This window comes from Eulemur rufifrons, chromosome 17, assembly GCF_041146395.1.
Source record: "Eulemur rufifrons isolate Redbay chromosome 17, OSU_ERuf_1, whole genome shotgun sequence".
NCBI lineage: Eukaryota > Metazoa > Chordata > Mammalia > Primates > Lemuridae > Eulemur > Eulemur rufifrons.
In genome coordinates this window covers 24571900-24592094 of record NC_090999.1, presented here as the reverse complement: position 1 = coordinate 24592094, position 20195 = coordinate 24571900, and the positions used below count along the sequence as shown (strand labels likewise).

Sequence of the window (20195 nt, the reverse complement as noted above, 5' to 3'; positions counted from 1 at the left end):
CATGTTCATGGATTTGAAGACTTAATATTGTTATGACAGCAATACTGTCTAAATTTATCTATAGATTCAAACACAATCCCTATCAAAATTGCAGCTACCTGTTTTGCAGAAATTGGCAAACTGCCAAAAATTCATATGAAAATGAAAGAGAACCAGAATAGCCAAAACAATCCTGAGAAAGAAGAAAGTTGGAGGACTCACACTTCCCATTTTCAAACCTTACAACAAAGCTACAGCAATCAAGACAATACAGTACCGGCATAAAGACAGACATATAGATCAATGGAATAAAACTGAGAGTCCAGAAATAAACTCTATTTTTTTTTTTTTTTTTTTTTTAAGAAACAGGGTCTCACTATGTCACACACAATCATAGCTCACTGCAGCTTCAAACTCCTGGACTCATGTTATCCTTCTCAGTCTCCTGAGTAACTGGACTATAGGTGCACACCACCATGCATGGCTAATTTAAAAAAAGTTTTTTTTTGTAGAGATGGGGGTCTCCCTACATTGCCCCGGCTGGTCTCAAATTCCTGGCCTCAAGCAATCCTCTCACTTCAACCTCCCAAAGTGCTGGGATTACAGGCATGAGCCACTGTGCCTGGCCCAGAAATAAACTCCTAAATTTATGTTCAACTAATTTTTTGACAAGGATGCCAAGACCATTCAATGGGGAAAGAACAGTCTTTTCAACAAATGGTGATGGACAACTGGATAGGCACAAGTAGAAGAATGAAGTTCGATCCCCCTACCTCATACCACATGCAAAAAACTGACTTGAAATGGATCAGAGAATTAAATGTAAGCACTAAAACTAAACACAGATGTAACTCTTCATGGCCTTGGATTAGGCAATGGTTTCTTAGATATGACATCCAAAGCACAAGCAACCAAAGAAAAAAATAAACAAGATATCATTAAAATTAAAAAATTTTGTGGTTTGAAAGATCCTATCAACAAAGTGAAAAGACAACCCACAGAATGGGAGAAAACATTGGCAAATCACATATCTGATAAGGGTCTTGTATCCAGAATATATTTTAAAAAACTTATAATTCAACAATTAAAATGAAGATAACACAATTTAAAAATGGTCAAAAGAGATGGATGAACATTACTCCAAAGAAGATATATAAATGACCAAAAGGCACATGAAAAGGTGTCCAACATCACCAGTCATTAGGGAAAAGCAAATCAAAGCCACAATGAGACCACTTCACATTCACTAGGCCCACTTACAATCAGACAGACAATAACAAGTGTTTGTGAAAATGTGGAGAAAGTACAACTCATACATTGCTGCTGGGAATGTAAACAATCATGCAGCCTGTTTGGAAAACAGTCTGACAGTTTCTCAAACAGTTAAACACAGTTAACCATATGACCTAGAAATTTCACTACTATGTATCCACCCAGAACTGAAAACATATCCACATGGAAACTTTCATATGAGTGTTTATAACAGCACTATTCACAATAATCAAAAGGTGAAAACCCATGTCTATCAACTGACAAAGTAGAAGTAAAATGTGGTATATCTATACGATGGAATATTATTCAGCTATAAAAAGGAATGAAGTACTGATACATCCTGCAATATGGATGACCAAGTAAAAAAAGCCACACAAATGGCCACACTGTATGACTTCACTTATAGGAATAAGGAAATCCACAGCAACAGAGGTAGATTAGCAGTTGCCAAGAACTGGATGGAGAGGAGAATAGGGAATGACTGCTAATGGGAATGGGGTTTCTTCTTGGGTGATGATAATGCTCTAGAACTGGACAGTTATGATGGGTGCACAACTTTGTGAATACACTAAAACTGAACTTAACACTTTAAAGGGGTGAATTTTATAGTTTTGTGAAGAGTGTGAGATATTTTCCAAACCTCTTCAAAACTTGTTCAGATGAGCTGCATCAGTTACCAGCAAATACTTGCTAAGAGCCAGGTCCGGGCAAGACACTTTCCAAGGACCAAGGGCAGATCTTGCCCTCAAAAATTTTATAATCTGACTGAGAAGACAAATTAGGTAAAAAAGAAACAAGATAAATCTTAGCTTGACATACAATAATGTGACAAGTCAACATATAACTTCCATAACTGCTACACACACGTACTACTAGAAGAGGTAAAGATCACACAAATTGGGGCGGGCAGGAGAAAGGAGTAGAAAGTATTTTAAGCTTGAAAAAAATAGGTGATTCTGATACGCCACCTCCTCCCAATGGGGAAAAAAAACATAAAATCATGATAGAAAGATATGGATAGATGGAGAAAAAAAGGAGGAAAAAGCTTGACGAAAAAGCCGGAGGCAGGAAAATACAAAATGAGTTATCAAAATATAGTGGATATATTTATATACATGGATATATTGTACACATATATTATTTTTGTTATACATGTATTTTGGAAATATATACATGACAGTATAATATAGTACAACACTTTTGGAAGCATAATTAACTTTAGTTATTAGACATGAGCTCAACCAAACTTCTTATACAAGTAATTATTTGGTATACACCACTTTATTTGGGGTATGTAATTAAGTTGTGTTATAAAGGAGCACTTAACATATTTCAATACCAGAAGAATGAGTTAATTTGATTACTTTTCCTTTAGTTCTTATCAAATATCTTCCTTCCTAATCATCTATTAGAAATGTCACAAATTAGCAGATTTTCATTTAGAAATATATTTGACAAGGATGTATTTTCCATCAAATCATAATTAGAAAGGTAGCTGTCAACTAATAAAGATAAAAAATATTTGCTGAAAACTTTATGTGTATAGCATGGTTCTAAACATTTTGTGTTATTTTTAAGTAGTGTATATCTAACATATAAAAGATGCAATTTGACATTTCAGTAAACTTTTCAAATACAAAACATCTGTAGGAACATCAGGCAGTTCACAATTTCTAGTTTTATTCCAAGTACTGCTGCTAATTTTTGGTGGTTTTAGCTTTAATTTTTTACCACTTTTTTTTTCCTTTTTTTTTTTTTTTGCCAAATTCATTTACAGTATATGCTACCCTAACTCCTTTCCTCAATTCTCCTATGTCCTCTTTAGTATCCAGCAACTCTCTTTCCATTCTTCAAAACTAAACAAATTTCTTCATTCTATCCCTATATTTAATTCTAATGCACTAGTAACTCTGCCCACGATTCCTTGCTCCTTTATGTCTCACAGATGATGTTTGTACAGAATACAAAACAGAGAGGAATCTTTTAGGCAGCCATGTAAAAATTCAAGAGGGAGACTGAAAAGTCCTGACTTTGAATGCCCAGAATGTATTGCTGAGCACATAGCAGTTATTGAATTTATTCTTGTTGAGAGATTGAAAAGTCTAAAGGAACTGCTAAAAGAGAAATTTATAAACCTATCTTACATCTCCAGAAAAGGGTTATTGTTTGAAAAAATTCCCTAGGTGATTCTGTAATGCCACCTCTCTGGCCATAAACAAAACAAAGTACATTTGCTTAAATAAATATTCTTGGATCCTAGGAAAGTACTAATTTTCATTTTGACAGTACGCCACCTGGTCAATTATTTCTGATAAATTGGTTTGATTGCTTTATAATTATTCCTTCATATAATACTTTTGAAAAGCCACTGCCATTTTTATTTGATTATTTTAAAAGCAGACCTTTAATTATATTTGTAAAGATAATCCCCTCACAAACAAAGTAACATAGTTCTCACTACAAGAACCCATTGTAGTATATGTATGAATTTAGTATAAAACTAACTGAAGGGGCAGTCTTCGGATTAGGCTGAATAAAAAAATATACCTGGAAGGCCCTCAGAGATTTGTAAAATAGAAAATAGTTATAAAAGAACATTTGTTATTCTAAGCTCATAGTAATATAGTCAACACACTGGAAAACAAAGCATTAAGAAGAAATGGTATTATCATCTTCTGATAATTTAACCAAATACGATTTTTTTTTTTAAAGTTTCTATCATACTACATAACTCTGATTTAAGACTGGAGCAATCTTCTAGGTCAGTCTTAAAAGTAACTTTCAAATAATCATTAGTATCCACAACAATCTGACCAAGTCACTAAATTTTTCAATATCCATTCCCTCCAAAATGTGAAAAGTGATACAAGCTTTGGTAGACTGTATTTTTATTCACTGGCAGTTAAAACTGATTTAACTTATATGCTACCTTCCAATGTCCACAATTATAAAACTTGGGAATCAAGAGAGGCATCCTTGACTATTTTCATTCTCCATTACAAAATCTACCTACACATAATCAATAAACTGTAACCACTATCCTTAATGTTTGTTATAGGTTTCCTCGTCTATCCTGTCACTGTATAAAATGAAGACTTCATCAACTCCTACTTGCCTCCATAGCCTCCCTTTTTCTGCCTACTATCCAATATTTTAAAAATATGTACGAAATCTTCTTCATTAACTTTCTGGTTCTCCATTGTCTTTAAAACAAAATACAGAATTCTTAGCAAAGCATATCCATTCCTTCATAATCTGTACCCTCTCTGTAGTTTCATATCTTTTTGGCACTCCTTTCCAGCCTATGATCTAATAATCTAAGCCACCGGCAGTTTCCAAAATCAAACTATTGCCCCAGGCTCCCAAGTCTGACTAATGGCCTTCAAAACTTCCTTTACATACCATCTCTCATAGGAGGGCTTTCCTGACTTACTTCCTCACCACACTAGGTGACCTCTCTCCTCAGTGCTCCTACTGCACTCTCTGTTTACCTTGATCATAGCACTTAAATACTGTAACACAATCTCCATTTACCTCTCTATCCATAAGCCTTATTAGACTGGACCTTAATGGTTGAGGATGCTAAGTCTTTTATTTCATCACCTCCAATGCCTAATAGTTCCTGAGAAGTCACAGGAATCACTCAATACTTGATTAACGAGAGAACGAGTACAAAATCATGACCATGTCCACATCACACTGGATATTTCATATTTCAAATATTAAGACTAAGTAATACGTCCTATTTAGAAATTGACTTTTCTTTTTAGTACGTTCCAATCTGCAATCTCCTTACCACCTTCTTTCTGCAGATAAAAGGCTACAAACTGTATCCGTAGGAATTACTCCCTTTTTCCTTTATCTGGATTGTTTTTTGCTTTGTTTTGTCTACCTCATGAAATCCTAAAATTTGAGAATTTCTTCAGTTTATGGTTAAAGAAATGGGCTTGGATTAAGGATTGGTCTAAATGTAAATGTCATTTGACTAACAGTTTACATTAAATCCCATACTAATTTCACTATATAAAACCTCCAAATGATATACCCACTTTAAAAAGCCATAATTTTTCTTATCAAAAAGAGGTGAAAACAGATTAAAGTCACAATAATCAGGGAGAGAAGCATCTAAATGGCCTAAGAATAATCTTAATAGGAGATGTGCATTCCATGTGAAAAATAAAACGAATCTATTTAACGAATTAAGATGTGAATGAAAATATAGATTATGGCAGGGTGAAACTATTTTTGGAAACATATATTTAGAACTATAAAAATGTTCAAACCTTTTGGCCCAACTTCCACTTATGGGATTATACTCTTAAGTGAATAACGCAAATCAACAGAAAAAAATGTACATATAAAGTTGTTCGTTACATAATTATTTATATAAAAAAAGTAAAAGCAAATAAAATATCCAACAGTAGAATGGCTAAATAAATTATGGTTCATCCACTGACAAAATATTGGACATTTTAAATAATTATGAACACTATATAGGAAACAAGGAAAATCTTTATAATACAAACTTAAGAGAAAATAGGAATACATATGTATATACCATGAATATATATCTAACCATAATTGCATTCATTTAGAAGCTTAGTAGGAAAAACATAAAATTTGAGATCATAGTTATTTTTCCTACTTTCCAAATAGCATGTAGTTTTTTTCACACTGTTTCTATAATTAAAAAAATTAAGAAAGGTCTTAAACTTTGAGGTTCTTGAGAATTTTTAAGTTCTAAATCCCACAATTTAACCTTACTTAACATACCAAAAATGTAGTTTTAGCTTCCAAAAAAACTAAAGGAAGAATTACTGAACTAAAATTTTTATTAAAAATACTGAAATTTTTATCTTTTAATTAAAAACATCAAAATCACTAAAACCATATGGTAATTAGTATAGATGGCAATATCATTCAACAGCTGGGTAACATATTAGAGATTCAGATACTGAACTTCATCCTAGGGCAGTCATAAGCTTGTTATAAATCCTAAATCATTTTAAATTAAATTCTATTAAGTTTTTAGAGCCCCTCATCTGAATACTGAGGACAGTGCAATGGCATCCTGACATACACTGGGAACCATGAGTAATTAGAAAAGACTGAAGAACTGTAAGAAATACTTCTCTCCCTGCCCCACCAACACCTTCCAATTGCTAATATGAGTATCTGGATTATGCATATCATTTTTGTCCCAAGCCTACTAATTTGTTCCTTAGCAGTGAATATGAGGGCACAGAAGCAGAGCTGGAATGGGAATAAGAGGAGAAGGAACTGAAAATATTTTTGTACAAAGATCTTTCTCTTATCTAGCTAAGCAAACCTAATTGCCCAAATACAAACAATTGATTGAATTATACCAGTTCTTTGCTGTCAATGCTGTTCACCTTTTCTGGGCTTCATGTTTTCTTTCCTCTATAAAACTTGCTTAATATTTAGAAAGCCCCACCCATCTTCTGTCACTCCAATTAGTCTTACATCCCAAAAGTGAATTACATTCAAATTCATTTATTCAACAACTGTTGAGCGCTTACTATGCAAGCTAACACAGAAATCCAATGGCTCTGAGACTGGGTTTCCCTTCAGGCTTTGCAAACTGCCTCTGGATTGACTCCATTGACTCCAAAATATGGTACTTAGCACTAGAGCAAAATATAGCACATATTACTTCTTTAGTTATAAGCTCTACATGTAATAAAGAAAATGTTTACTTTGTTTTTCAAGCTAGCATTACATTTTAAGATGCCCCTCATAAAAGAAATACTCAGAATTATTTAAACCAAATCACTCCAAGCAGATCCTATTGTTCAAATTGGGAGGTGGAGGAGATAACTTATTCTAAGGAAGAAACATCATAAGATTATACAAAACCATGAACAATAATTTCCAAACTCACAAACAAGTAATACAGTTACAACATATCTGACTTTTGTTATTAAAAACATTTGCATGCCTAACAACTGAATAGTATCATATCCCACTGCATTTCTTTAGCTTTCTGTGGTCTACAATAAAAGTGAAAACGTTATTCAAGTTTTCTTGTTTCCACAGTACAGGAAACTCAATTAAAAAGCCCTTCCTCTACCTTTCCTTCCATATTCTCATTTTCTTCTCTGCTTAGATCCTGCTCCTGAACACAGAAACATAAAGTATTGAAATAGTGCACACCTCCATGAAATGCAGCTAGGTATGGGAAGATAAAGGCTAAGTTCAAACTGCTCTAGTTGATACACTGGGCTCTAAGTCAAAAGCCCTAGATTTTAGATACAATGGAAGTGTGCTACAGAAGACACTTGCATTTATGGTACATAGTGTGAATGTTACTGAAGACTGTGCCTTAATTTTAAATACCAGAGCCCAAGCACAGAAGCAAAAAGTATCCAAATACTAAACATATATTACTTTTACAATTACCTCTAAATCTTTCTTAAAATGCTAAAGATATTCAATCTGACAAATTGTATATTCAGACCCACTCTCACAATCAAGACAGTGGAAGAGCAATGGATTCAAGTGATATTCAGGGAAATATTACAAATGTCAGAACTGGATGAACAATTAGATTGGTGGTACAGTAAAGGAGAAGGACCACAGATTATCCCAAATTTCTGGATTAAGCAAATGAGTTGATAGTGGAAACATTAACCTACTTTATATGTATTTATTTGTATGAAGAATTTCTTGCTTTTCGGGTGAGTGGAGGTGAAAGTAGAGAAGCATTAAGGAATGTGTTCAGATTTATATACTTTTGAATTTTTATTATTTTTTGGACATCAAGAGGTACCTGGTAGACAGGTGGATCTGGCTCAGAAAAGAAATATATTCTGGAGATAGATTTGTGAGTCATCAGCATATAGGTAGCATGTAACAAGTCATATGAATAAATGACATCAATAGGAAGAGCAAACAGAACTAAGGTTGAAAATCCACCTTGAGAATACAAATATTTAAAGGAGCAGGCAGAGGAGGAAGAACTGCCAAGGGAGACCAGAAATGAGACATCAAAGACAGGGAAACAACAAGAAGAGAATATCCCTGAACCCAAGAGAGAAAGCTGTTTCAAAAAGGGGGTGTTCAAATAAAATGACCAAAAAATAGCTCTTTCCTCATTATCTGCCTCCAACTTTCAGTAAATAGCACTGTCTCTCTAATTTTAATCATTGGAGAGAGGCTGTGACTGTTCCTCACCATAACCTATGCTGTTTTTAGCATAAACTTACAAACATGAAACTTAAAATAAAATGTAAACTTAATTTTTGGTGAGTTATTATTGCCCCATCCCTCATTTCTTGTTCCAGTCTCTATGTGCTATAGGTTTAAAATACAAGACGCTACCTATTTTAATTATGATGAAAAAGAGGGTAATATCTATTTTACCTGCTTGGTACTGCATTTAACAGCATTTACTAATATAAATCAATGCCATTTAATAATAATGTCAATTACACTAGATTTTGGGGAGGGGTAAAAATAGGCATGTAAAATGTCTAATAAGGCAGCTCGCAAGATCTGAGATAAATATGTAAAGCTGCTCAAAGTATTATTTTTTAATAAAACTCTTTCCTAAGAGTACTAGCAACATTAAAGAATACATTAAATACAATTTCAAAATTCAGTCACCAACAAACTACTGATATATGTAACATGAATGAATCTCAGAAGCATTCTGCTAAGTGAAAGAAACCAGGCACAAAAGGCTATATATGATTCCATTTTTATGACGTTCTAGAAAAGGCAAAACTATAGGGACAGAAATCAGATCTGGTTGCCACTGACCGAAATAGGGGTAGCAAATCGATTACAAAGGAACACAAGGAAACTTTTTGGGGTAACAGAAAGTCTGATTATAGTAGTGGTTGTAAGACTGTGTATGTTTGTCAGAACTCATCAAACTGTATACCTAAAAAAATAAATTTTACTGTGTAAATTATACCTCAATAAACCTGACATATTAAAAAAGATTCAGTCATCAGATCACTATTTTAATTGAGTAGCATTTTAATTTGTTAACTTATCTGATTATACGTAATACTTGAATTAGCAAAGAAAATAAAAACTATAATAAATCTACCTTAGGATTAAAACAAGAAAGTATTTAGATACCTACCCTCTTATAACAAACCCCAGTTATCTTACTTCCAAATTATATTGCCCAAGGGACCAGAACAAAAAACCCTTCCTATACTTCACAATCTTCACTAACAGCTGAAAAGGGAATTCTGTTTTTAATTTTTCTTTGAATTATTTTTATATACAAGTAATGTTATGTACGTATTGTTAGGGGTGTAAATAAAATGTTCTTGCCCCCAAAGCAACAAGCCTCAAGGACATAGCTATATCCAAGAAAATTATATTTTGAAATTAACAAAAATACATACTTGTCATTCACTAATCTTATATTTAAAAATATATCTTTAAGAAATATCATACAGCTCAATTCTAACCAATCAACAAGTATTTATTGAACACCTAAAACAGGACAAGCACAATGATGATGTGATAGACATAAAGATGAAGAAAAGACAGCCTCTTGTTCCCACAGTGCTGATGGTTTAGTATGGCTGATAGATATAGGAACAAATTATTTTATCACGAAATTAAGCAATAAACTGTACAAATCCTATGAAATGGAGAGAGCAGAGAAACTTTCACAAAAACTCCATGCTTTGTTTCTCTTTCTCCGTACAAAAAAAAATTATAGTCCCTGAGCTGACTTTTTAAAAAAAACTACACAAATATATATATATATATATATATATTCACAGTTAATATCAATGCTTTTTCACCAGCAATCTATTTTGAACTTAGGAAAATCTCAGAATTTGAGGTCTTACAAACTGCTCTAAGTTTCATCAGGGAAACAAGTCCATCCACATTAACAACAACAAACACCTATTCACCATGCTGCTACGTAAAAATCTGTCTAGGGAGAGAGAAAGATAAAATGGACACTGACAAAGAAAGGAAGAGACACATAAAAAAAGGAAAAGAGAAAAGAGTAAAAAAATTAGTAGAGTTAAATAAAAAGTGTATGCCATACATGTCTTTCAGAATAACCTAAAGGTAGGTTATAGAATAAATACTGGATTCCGAACTCTTCTCAAAGGGGAAAGAATGAAACAACAGTAGTTTTTAGGCCATTACATTTCAACTTTCATATCTTAGGGTCTTCTGAGAACCCTGGGAAAAAAATGTTTTCATGTACATCCATTTTTTTCAGACAAGTATAAATAATAATATTAATAAATGGAGCTATGCCCAATTTAAACCCATGTAAAATTTCAACTTGGTCAATTACTAAGGAAAAACTAAATTACATAGAGCCTACGCTCAGATGATCGATGTCTTTAGCTACAAAATGGCAACCCAGAATTTTATCACATAAAGACAAGTAAAAGCAAGTTTTAAAATAGTGAAAGGGTTGACAGCAGTGCTGAGAAAATTCAATGATGTATTTCCTGGCTAAAATGAATTTCAAGGACATTTTTGTTGTGCAAATAACAAATTAAATAGCATAAACATCAATCATAAAGATTAATATTTTAAAAGTAAACTATAGTCTGATAATTTATTAGTATTTTAGACATTGTTAGTTTAAAGGTATCTATTATAGAATAATAAGCATTTTTTTAAAGTGCTCATATAAAAACAATTATGCATTTCATCTGCACAACACTAAAGAATGGAGAAGATAAGCAACCCAAATGTTAATTCTAACAAAAAGAAATCGTGCATTTCAAAATTATGTCACAGCTTCTTAATTTCTTAAGACAGGTAAACGTATATAGTATTATTTTAATAAATTAATTGATGTTGCTAATTTCATGTTTTGCACACTGGAAAAGTTTTTCCTTTCTGCCAAAGGGCAAATATATACAAAAGAGAATTTTAAAGGAGCTTGATATATTCACGTTAAATGATACATTACACATCTAAGATGGCAAAGGAATTTAGCTACATGAATTATTTTGGAAGTGTAATGTATTCTTGGGAATTTTTTTTGTAATGCTTAACATTATTATAAAAGGTAACCCGGCCAATTGTGGAGGTTCTTGCCTGTAATCCTAGGATTTTGGGAGGCCATAGCAGGAGGACTGCTTGAGGTCAGGAGTAAGAGCAAGACCCCAAGACCCCATCTCTAAAAAAAAAATTGAAAAATTAGGCTGGCAAGGTGGTACACACCTAGTCCGAGCTATCTGGGAGGCTGAGGAAGGAGAATCGCTTGAGCCCAGGAGTCTGAGACTGCAGAGAGCTACCATGATGCCACTGCACTCCAGGTGGGGCAACAAAGTGAGACCCTGTCTCAAAAAAGTAAAAACTCAAGAATCACAATAAAATCATGAAAATAAAGCAATTTTGTCAAATTTTCAAAAGCTATGTATTCCACAGATATTATATTTAATATATTCCAGTGCATGTATTTAAAAATCAATATTATAGTTACATGCATATTTGTATGTAGAAACATTTTCTGTATTATATGTGCTATAAAGTAACAAGGTATTTTTTAAAGATTATAATCAAATAATGAATCAGCTGTAACTCACCAAAACATTTTAAAATTATTATTTTTTAAGCCACACAAGAAAAACAGTTTCAGTACTTTATAACCAACCCTACCCTTTTCATCAAAAATTGTATTATAAATTTTGAAGAGGCCAGGTGGTAGAATGTAAAGAATAGAGATTTTAGCATCAAACATACTTGGGTTGGAATTCTATCTCTAACACTTGCTAGATTAGCCAACTTGGACAAGTTTCTTAAACATGATAATTTCCTCAATTTCCTCTGTAAAAGGAGAACACTATCACTAACTTCACTGGGCAGTTGGAAGGTCCAAATCATGATAAACAGTGTAATGGCTAAGGTTGATGAGTAAAACACCAACTCTGAAGTTCTTTCTCCACTCTCTTGAGCTTCTTAGCTTTGTGACCTTGAGCTAGTCAATCATTCTATACCTCAGTTTTCTCATACAATCAACTTTATACTATACCCTTGAGGAATTGAAAAACTTTATATAAAGCTCCCGCACAGTTTCTGGCACATGGAAACATTCAATAACACTGCATAGCACTGAACAAACTGCCTGACACAAAAAAAAATCTTATTAAATCTCAGTTTCCTAAACTTAAAGTTTCAAATGACTTTTTACTGTATCTAAAACAAATTCAACCCAGAAAATAAAGATTTGCCATAAAGGATAAGAAAAAAATCTATTTCAAACTCTGTAAAGGTATTCACGAAAGGAATTCTCATAAGGTGTATGTAATGGTCACAGACGTGAAGTAAGTGTACAACCTCCCAAACTGATGACTTTGAAAGGATCAACATGCTTTGGCTATATAAATATTGGAATGTTTAAAAATAATCAGTCATATTAATATACAGATATAACACCAATACAATTGGTCATATACATTTCTATGAATAAAATCTCTCTAAAGCTGAAATTTTTCTTTCTAAAAACAGATGCTGTGATAAACAATTTCAACTTAATATAAAAAACTGGAGAAGTAAAAAAATTCACAGACTGCTTAAATTTAAAACAGCAAAGATTTCTTGATTTTAAAAATATTATTTATACAAGATATGTAGCCTGAATTCTATTCCAGCTTCTTTGCCTGAAGTACACAATTTTCTTGACTATATGACTTGTGATTATTTAATCAACTGAGCAACTAAAGAATAATATTAAAATTTTACTAAAACAAGAAACGTAGAAAACTGAATCCTTAAGAACAAATGTAAATCAAACTGATCATTTAGCAATTATAAGATGGGCAATTTTCTAAACATTTTTTCCAGTCTGTTTCTTGATCTGTAAATTGTACATAATAACTGTTTCAACTTTCTGGGCTTGTTAGAAGAATTAAATAAGATAATATCATGAGGACATACTCAACATGATTCCTGGCTAATAAGCCCTCAAAATTGTATGGGCTAAAATCCTAGGTAGCAATGCTACATCAAGAAATAATCTCTCCTAATTTTATTACTTTAGGAATAGAAAGAAATATGCCTTAAAACATAATGCAATTTGACAAAACTCAATTCATCAAAATTCACTCCAGAGTTTATGTCAAAATAAAATTACACAGAAGACAACACCTAAAATCATTTTTTATGACTTAATTCACTTGGGCAAATATTCTGAGCACATAAAATACCCTTTAAAATTACAATGATGGCCTTAAGAGACATGGCTTTCCAAATTGCTTTTAAATCAACTACAAACACCAAAAGTTCACTCTAGTAATTTTTTTAAATACTGATTTTTTTAAAAAATCAAACATCTTAGATGACATTATCTATTTTTTTACTACCAATATAGTTAATTTACTTACAGTCCTTCGTAGGAACATATGAAAATAAAATCAGTCATTCAAACACCAAACACATACATATAAGGTCAGGATTTCCAATGTAAAAGTATCATTTTCATACTAGGAAAACACGGCCAAGAAACAGGTATCATTTCTCTAAAAAAAGAGGGAAAAGCATCCTGAACTCAGATAACTGAAAAAGTCACACACAGTATCAGTGTCAGCACTAAGCAACACCTAGCTTCAAGACCAGAGCTGACTCATTTCTTAAAGCAACATAATCTAATAAAAAACTTGTATCAGGGAATACTTTATTCTCCCACTGACTCAGTACAAGCATTTCATCAAAAAATGGAAATCATGCTGGTCACTACTCTCACAAGAATATGAGAATATTTTACAAATGGACTCAGGTCACCTTGAAAAAGAGCCAATTTTAAAATTTAAGGAATTATTATAAATGACAACTGCTACAAACAGCCAAAATTTTGCTTAAAAAGCACAATTTAAAATAATTTTAAAGGCTATATAAGACCATAAATTACCACCAAAGCCAACTTAGTATGCGCAGAATATTAAAATAAGCATCTAAAACTAAATAGTTAATTATCAAGCTTCTAAAAAGATTCCTAGCCAGTAATTTCCTATTCATTTTATGGCAAATAAATGTGATAAACAGTACTAAAGTTACATATTTCTAAAAGGAATTTGTATTTACCTCAGACATCCTAATCGCTTCACATAAAACTGAAATCTTAATTTAAAATTATAGAATTACTTACAAATTATGCTTTTCCTAATAAGCAATAGGAAGGAAAGTTAATGAAATTATATAAAACTCAAACGCTTAGTTTTTATTTACTCTTGTAGTATTAATCCATCTTATTCTGAGAAAGTAAAAATACCACAGTAGGGTATGTCAAAAATCAACAGATAGGTTCAAATGTTCTATGACAGTTTGATGATGGGTTGGTACTAAAAAATTAAACATGAAATTAGTTTAGGAAGTGTTAGAAAATACATGTTTGACTTGGGTAGTCTGGCACCAAATAAAGAAAATTTCATGTCTGAATTGGTATAGCGTTGCTCATATTTTTGAAATTTAATAATGATCACTATGCAGAATCCAAACTAAGTTTACTACCATAGTAAAAACTTTCACTTTTCATCCCTAAAGAGACTCTCAAATAGACTTTCTTTCTTCGATTACTGTATAATCTTTTTCTTCTTAAAGGCAGTATCAAAATGATCCCAAGCACAGGTTCAAAAATGCTCTCAAATAACTTCAGTAAACAAACTGGTCAATGGCTTTAAAAAGGATGCATCCTAAATACACTGAAAATAATTCAGTCCTCAAAAGACTGAAAATAATTAAGTAATTAACGCTCAACTTTGATTTACTAGACTTTCATTATTTACTTTAAATCTGTTTTCAGAAAATATAAGTTATTGGTTACTATAGAGTCAAGAGAAGCAATAAACCACATTGCTGAAATTTCCTTTAGGTATGTTAGAAAATATTTCTCCAAACAACTATCTATAATTATAAAATTACTGGAATATTTATGGTTGTCTCCTTTCACTGATTTTTTTTTTTTTAATGGAAAAAGATTAGGCACTGGTGAATATCCCAACCAATACAGGGGAAGTAGAACAGTCTATAATCGTTCGGGAAACAAATTATTTTCTCCAACTAAGTTATCAAAAATTTAAAGTTCACATTTAGGTTTTACACAATGTTTTCTCCTTTAAAAGACCGATTTAATTGGTTTGGCCCAAAAAAAATATTTTTAAATCTACTTTAAGGAAATGCTTATGCTAGCTTAATGAAAGCTATCAACACAACCTATATTACCTACAAATTACTAAATATGTAGAATTGGAAAATAAGTTGAGAAGAACTAATTCACTGTAATTTAATTCTAAAGTCTCCAAAAAAAAATCAATCACATAAACTGATATCTAACACTTTGATTCAAACATATGCAGAAGCAGGCTCTCTTAAACTCTAAAAATAAGTTGCTTCTGTTGATGAAAACTAAGCAAGAACGCTTTTTTCCATTATCTAAATTATGTTCATCACCTGACATACGTCTCAGTATTTTAATTAAATAAAAGTTGTAGAGACAATCACAGGAACGTATGAGGGCCTTTTAAACATCTATAATGAAGCCCTTATCCACCCTCCCCAAAACCAAACCCTCTGCTTTCTTAAGATGTTAAGTGTTCCTCCCTTCTACATTCTCTCCCTGGCATGTCCCCCACTTGCACACCCCCCACCCGCTGTAGGCCTGAGGCCCCGTAGCAAACAGTGTCTAACAGGAGCAGGCAGCACAAAGACAGGAATGGGAGATTAGTGGGAGGGAGGGAGGCCGGGATTGGGGCTCAGCAGGAGCTTCAGGCTTTTTAAAATTCAAACTGCTCCCTGACCAATACAAATCACGGACACGCTACTGACTACTACACGGATTTATAGCATTAAAAACATGCCTAGTACGTGACAGCTATATTAACTTCACTCTTTAAAATTTATCCCTACGTTTGCAGGAATTGTGGAACAATTTATTGTAAGCAGGATGCTAAACTCAAAAATAACCTCCACAAAAGTAACTTATTCTACAGTGACAATAATTTAATAAGACAAAATTTGAGCCAATGTAATACCCACTAGTAAAACAAGGGACTTTGTTGAACAGTGTTGCTTCATTTTAACCAATGAAAGTTTTCCTTCAGCGAATATGAAACAAAGTATCAAAATAGTCTAACGCAGGTACATTTATTTTTCTATGCAATTTTTATGACTGAGGACTTTTAAATTGGTGTTTCCCTCTCATACCAACCTACATTACCAACGCCTCCGTAAACAAGCTCTAAACACTTAACTTACTCGTGAACTAGAACTTGTTAAGATAAAACTGATATTTTTCTCCAGCATTTACAGATACATTTGACCTATTAAAATGACACCTCTCTCATTACACAGTCAAACATCATGGCACAAACAGCCAATGACAATCCTGGGACCTCAAAAAGATCTGCCCTGACATGAAAGGATGGCACCTTCTACATTTTTTTTAACCTCCCAAGGATTTTAAGTATAACTTAATTTCTATCTTTTTAAAACAAATTGGTTTTACCAGTATGTCAGCACAATTCTCAGAACATTTAAAATTCTTTGTATGCTCACACACGTTTCGGTCAGGAAGTACCTGAGTGTTTTATGTGTAGTCGTTACAAATTGCCCTTATATAACGCATACAAATACAAAGTGGCAGAGTAAACCTGTCAAGTAGTTTATACTTGTCTTTGAATAAAAAGTCCATGTGCAACACACACATTGTCAGACAACAAGATAAAAGCTGGAGGGGGGGTGCAGTGTCTACCACAGTATGGTTTTCTCTATTAAATATTCATGTGGACGATTTAATTCTTCAAAAAAGAAAATGAGTCTTTATTAACTTTTCAACGTCCAAACAAGTTTTACAAAGAGAAAGAATTACCACTGGATCCGTGTCTGAGTATTTACATTTGTCTCACTAACTGAAACTACTTCCTCCCTTCATGGGGTCACAGGGGGAAGAAGGGGGGTTGTTTGTTTCACTGGGACGTTCCCCACTCCCGGACCGGGAAAGTTGTAAATATGGGGACGATCAGGGCACATTTGCTGTTAGTTGTATTGTTTCCGCCTCCTCACTAGCTACGGCTCCTCTCCCGGGCGAGGCCTGTCACCGACCAGCAGTCGCTCCGCTCAGCCTGGAGCTCTCCTAATCCCCGAGCTCAAGTAGATTCCGCTGGCCCGCGGCCTGCACTCTCCGCCGGGCCTACGCCTCCCCGGCCGCCCGGCAGGAGCCCAGTCCCCGCCACCGGAGCCGGCCGGGAAAGGGTACAAAACCACCGCCACCCAGGGCGGCTGCCACCAGAGAGGAGCGAACTCTAGACTCGCCCGTGGAAGAGACCTGGGGCCGCTAAGGAAACGGCGGGGAGGGGAGTGAGGAGGAGAGACGCTGAGGACCTGGCGCCGCCGCCGCCGCCGCCGCCGAAATAAAGAGCAGGAATTTACCTGGGCGAATTGGCGTCTGAATCCAAGGGGAGGCCGAGGCCGCTGTGGCGAGAGACTATAATCCGGGCCGGGAGGGGGGGTGGCTACAGCTCCTCTTCCGTCTCCTCAGTGCGGGGAACATGTAGAGCCGGGGGGAGACCAGCCGAGAAGACAAATCGCTGCTGCTTCTTCCTCCTCCTCCTCCTTCTCCCACATAGAAACACTCACAAACACCCGACCAGGGGCCTGAGCTACCGGGGGTGCATCGCCGCGGGCCCGGGAACCAATCCTCCTGTCGGCGGGGGCGTCCCTCCCTGCGGCTTGGTGGTGTCGGGTGAGTCGGTACCGACGGAGGGAGGGGGGGGAGGGCGGGGGGAAGGAGCCCTGTGTGTCTCTCTCTCTCGTTCCGTCTCTCCCTCTCAGAACAAAATGCCGACCGGAAGTGCAGCTGCAGGAATGACTCCCTCCGCCGGCGCCAAACACTAACAACCACCCCCTCTTCCCCACTCCACTTCCGCCACCGCCGCAGCCGCCGCCGCCGCCGCCACCCGGGCTAGCGTTCTCGGTCGCGCCGCGCTGCGCCGCGCCCGGGCCCGGCCGGGGCCAGCAGCCAGACGGCGGCGGTTCTCCTCTACGCCCTTCTCCTCCTCAGGGTGGCTGTGGATGTTGGCTGTATTGTCGATCCTGCAGAGCGGCGTTTGCGCTGCGGCACGGGCGGGCCGGTCCTCCTCGGTCTTTATTTTTCTGGAGGCCCACAGGAGCGGGGCCCGAGTTCGCTGGTGGTCGCGGGGGCCGCTCAGGCCAGGATGGGGTCCCAGGCCGTGGACGACGGCGGCTGGAGGCCGCACTCGCTGTCCTGGCTCGGCATTAGCTTTAAGGAGCCGAGCTCCGGGCGGCCGCGTAGAGGACGCCCGCGATTCGACGGCGACGGTGCATTTTTTAAATGGTGTCCCTGCAGCCGGGTGGATGGATATATCGTACGCTTTCTCTCCTTTTGAGAGGCCGGACTTTACGCCCGTCTGTGTGTTATTTCTGCGAAGTAAGAACGCAGCCGTTGGAGGTGAAGAAGGCTGCCAGCTGGATTGAATTGGAATCGTGTTTGTTATGCATTTCTTTCTGGAGATACGTGGTCTCTGCTGATCTTGCTTTTGTTGGCGGTGGTTTGGGTTCTTCCCTAACAGTCGGATCAAGGCCTGTAGGCGACGCTGTGCGAGCGAGGAGCTGGCCGGCGGCAGACCTGGCTCCCGGCCCCGTCTAGGTGTGGGTGGAGCCGAGCGCGCGAGGAGAGCCGCCGGCCCGGCTCCGGCCACTGGTGGACTGTGGGAAACTGCGGGCCTGGAGCTGGCGGATTTCAAACATCGTTTTCCTCTTCATATTTGAAACACTGAGGCACTGGACAAGGCTGGAGTACAAAATGTGATTATACTTACAGTACCAAGCTTGTTGTAGTCTCTTATTGTAAAACAAGAAGTAACTTCATCGTTCCACAGTTCTCTATTAAATTTGTGTAAATTAAAAGTGGGCTATTCTTCAGGTAAAAAATGCAGTAGGTAAGCGGATTTTACTCAAATGGGACGAAATTTGTGTTATATTTTAATGAGTTCAGTTAAGTTAACGTTAATTGTATTGTGTATTTGAATACGTACCAATGCGCTAAAAGTAAGTGGGGAAACTTGGCCAAAGGTTATTCCTTTTGCCTCAAAAATCACTCAGGGGACCGAGGTCTTGTCATTCGTTTGCGCTAGACCCTGCAAAGGCTTCCCACCTCCGTGGGAGTAAAAACCGAAGCCTTGAACGTGGCCTAACGGCCCTATGCGCGATGGGGGGTATGAGGAAGGACCTGCGCTGCCATCGTCTCAAACAGGACTGTGTCCTCGCTGTTCCTTATGCCGGGCTCCTTCCCCACGCCTCCGCAGGGCTCCTTCGCCGTCACGGTTTTCGTTAAGTATCACCTCGGTGCTTCCGCGGCCGCTTTTTAAATGACAAGTTCCCTGGCCCCCTTCTCATTTTATCTTTCGGACAGTCTACGTATCTTACTTGTTTATCTTATCTCTTTCCCCAGTGGAATGAATGTAAGCTCCAGGAGGACGAGAGGTTTTGTTTTTCTTCACTGGTATTATGTCCAGCGCCTAGAATAATGCCACACAGTAGGTACTTAATATTTGGTTAATGAATGACGATTATAAGGGCTTTGGCACACACACCCCGGTTCTGTACTCTATCCTTTAATATGTATTTATATCTACTTAACATATACTTACATGCTACAGCGAACTTTATGAGAGATTACAAAAACTGTGGAAAAAATAGGCAGACAATGCAAGTTTATTACAGAATTCTGGAAAAAAAGATTACTTTGAAGGACTTCCACAACACCAGAAACCCACAAACTAGACATAATTATTTGTTTTTAGGTTTCTGTAAATGAGCCTGTTCTGGGACAGTGCGTTAGTGCATCATATATGATCTTATCCATATTGGGTCTCTTGAGTCTCACAAACTGCATTCTTCATCCTGTCTGCCCTCTTTCTTGCAAAATACATGCTGTTTTCACTAAATTAAAGTCTATGAGCAGT

General features: G+C 36.1%; 1 protein-coding gene across 1 annotated transcript in view; it reads right to left on the bottom strand.

Moving 5' to 3' along the window:
• NIPBL (NIPBL cohesin loading factor) overlaps nucleotides 1-18050 on the bottom strand; it is a 184513-nt gene extending 166463 nt beyond the window's left edge. Inside the window, exon 1 of the mRNA XM_069492818.1 lies at nucleotides 17641-18050. The gene's annotated coding sequence lies outside the window, so the exon portion shown is untranslated. The remainder of the gene's footprint in view (nucleotides 1-17640) is intronic.
• Nucleotides 18051-20195: the final 2145 nt, after the last annotated feature.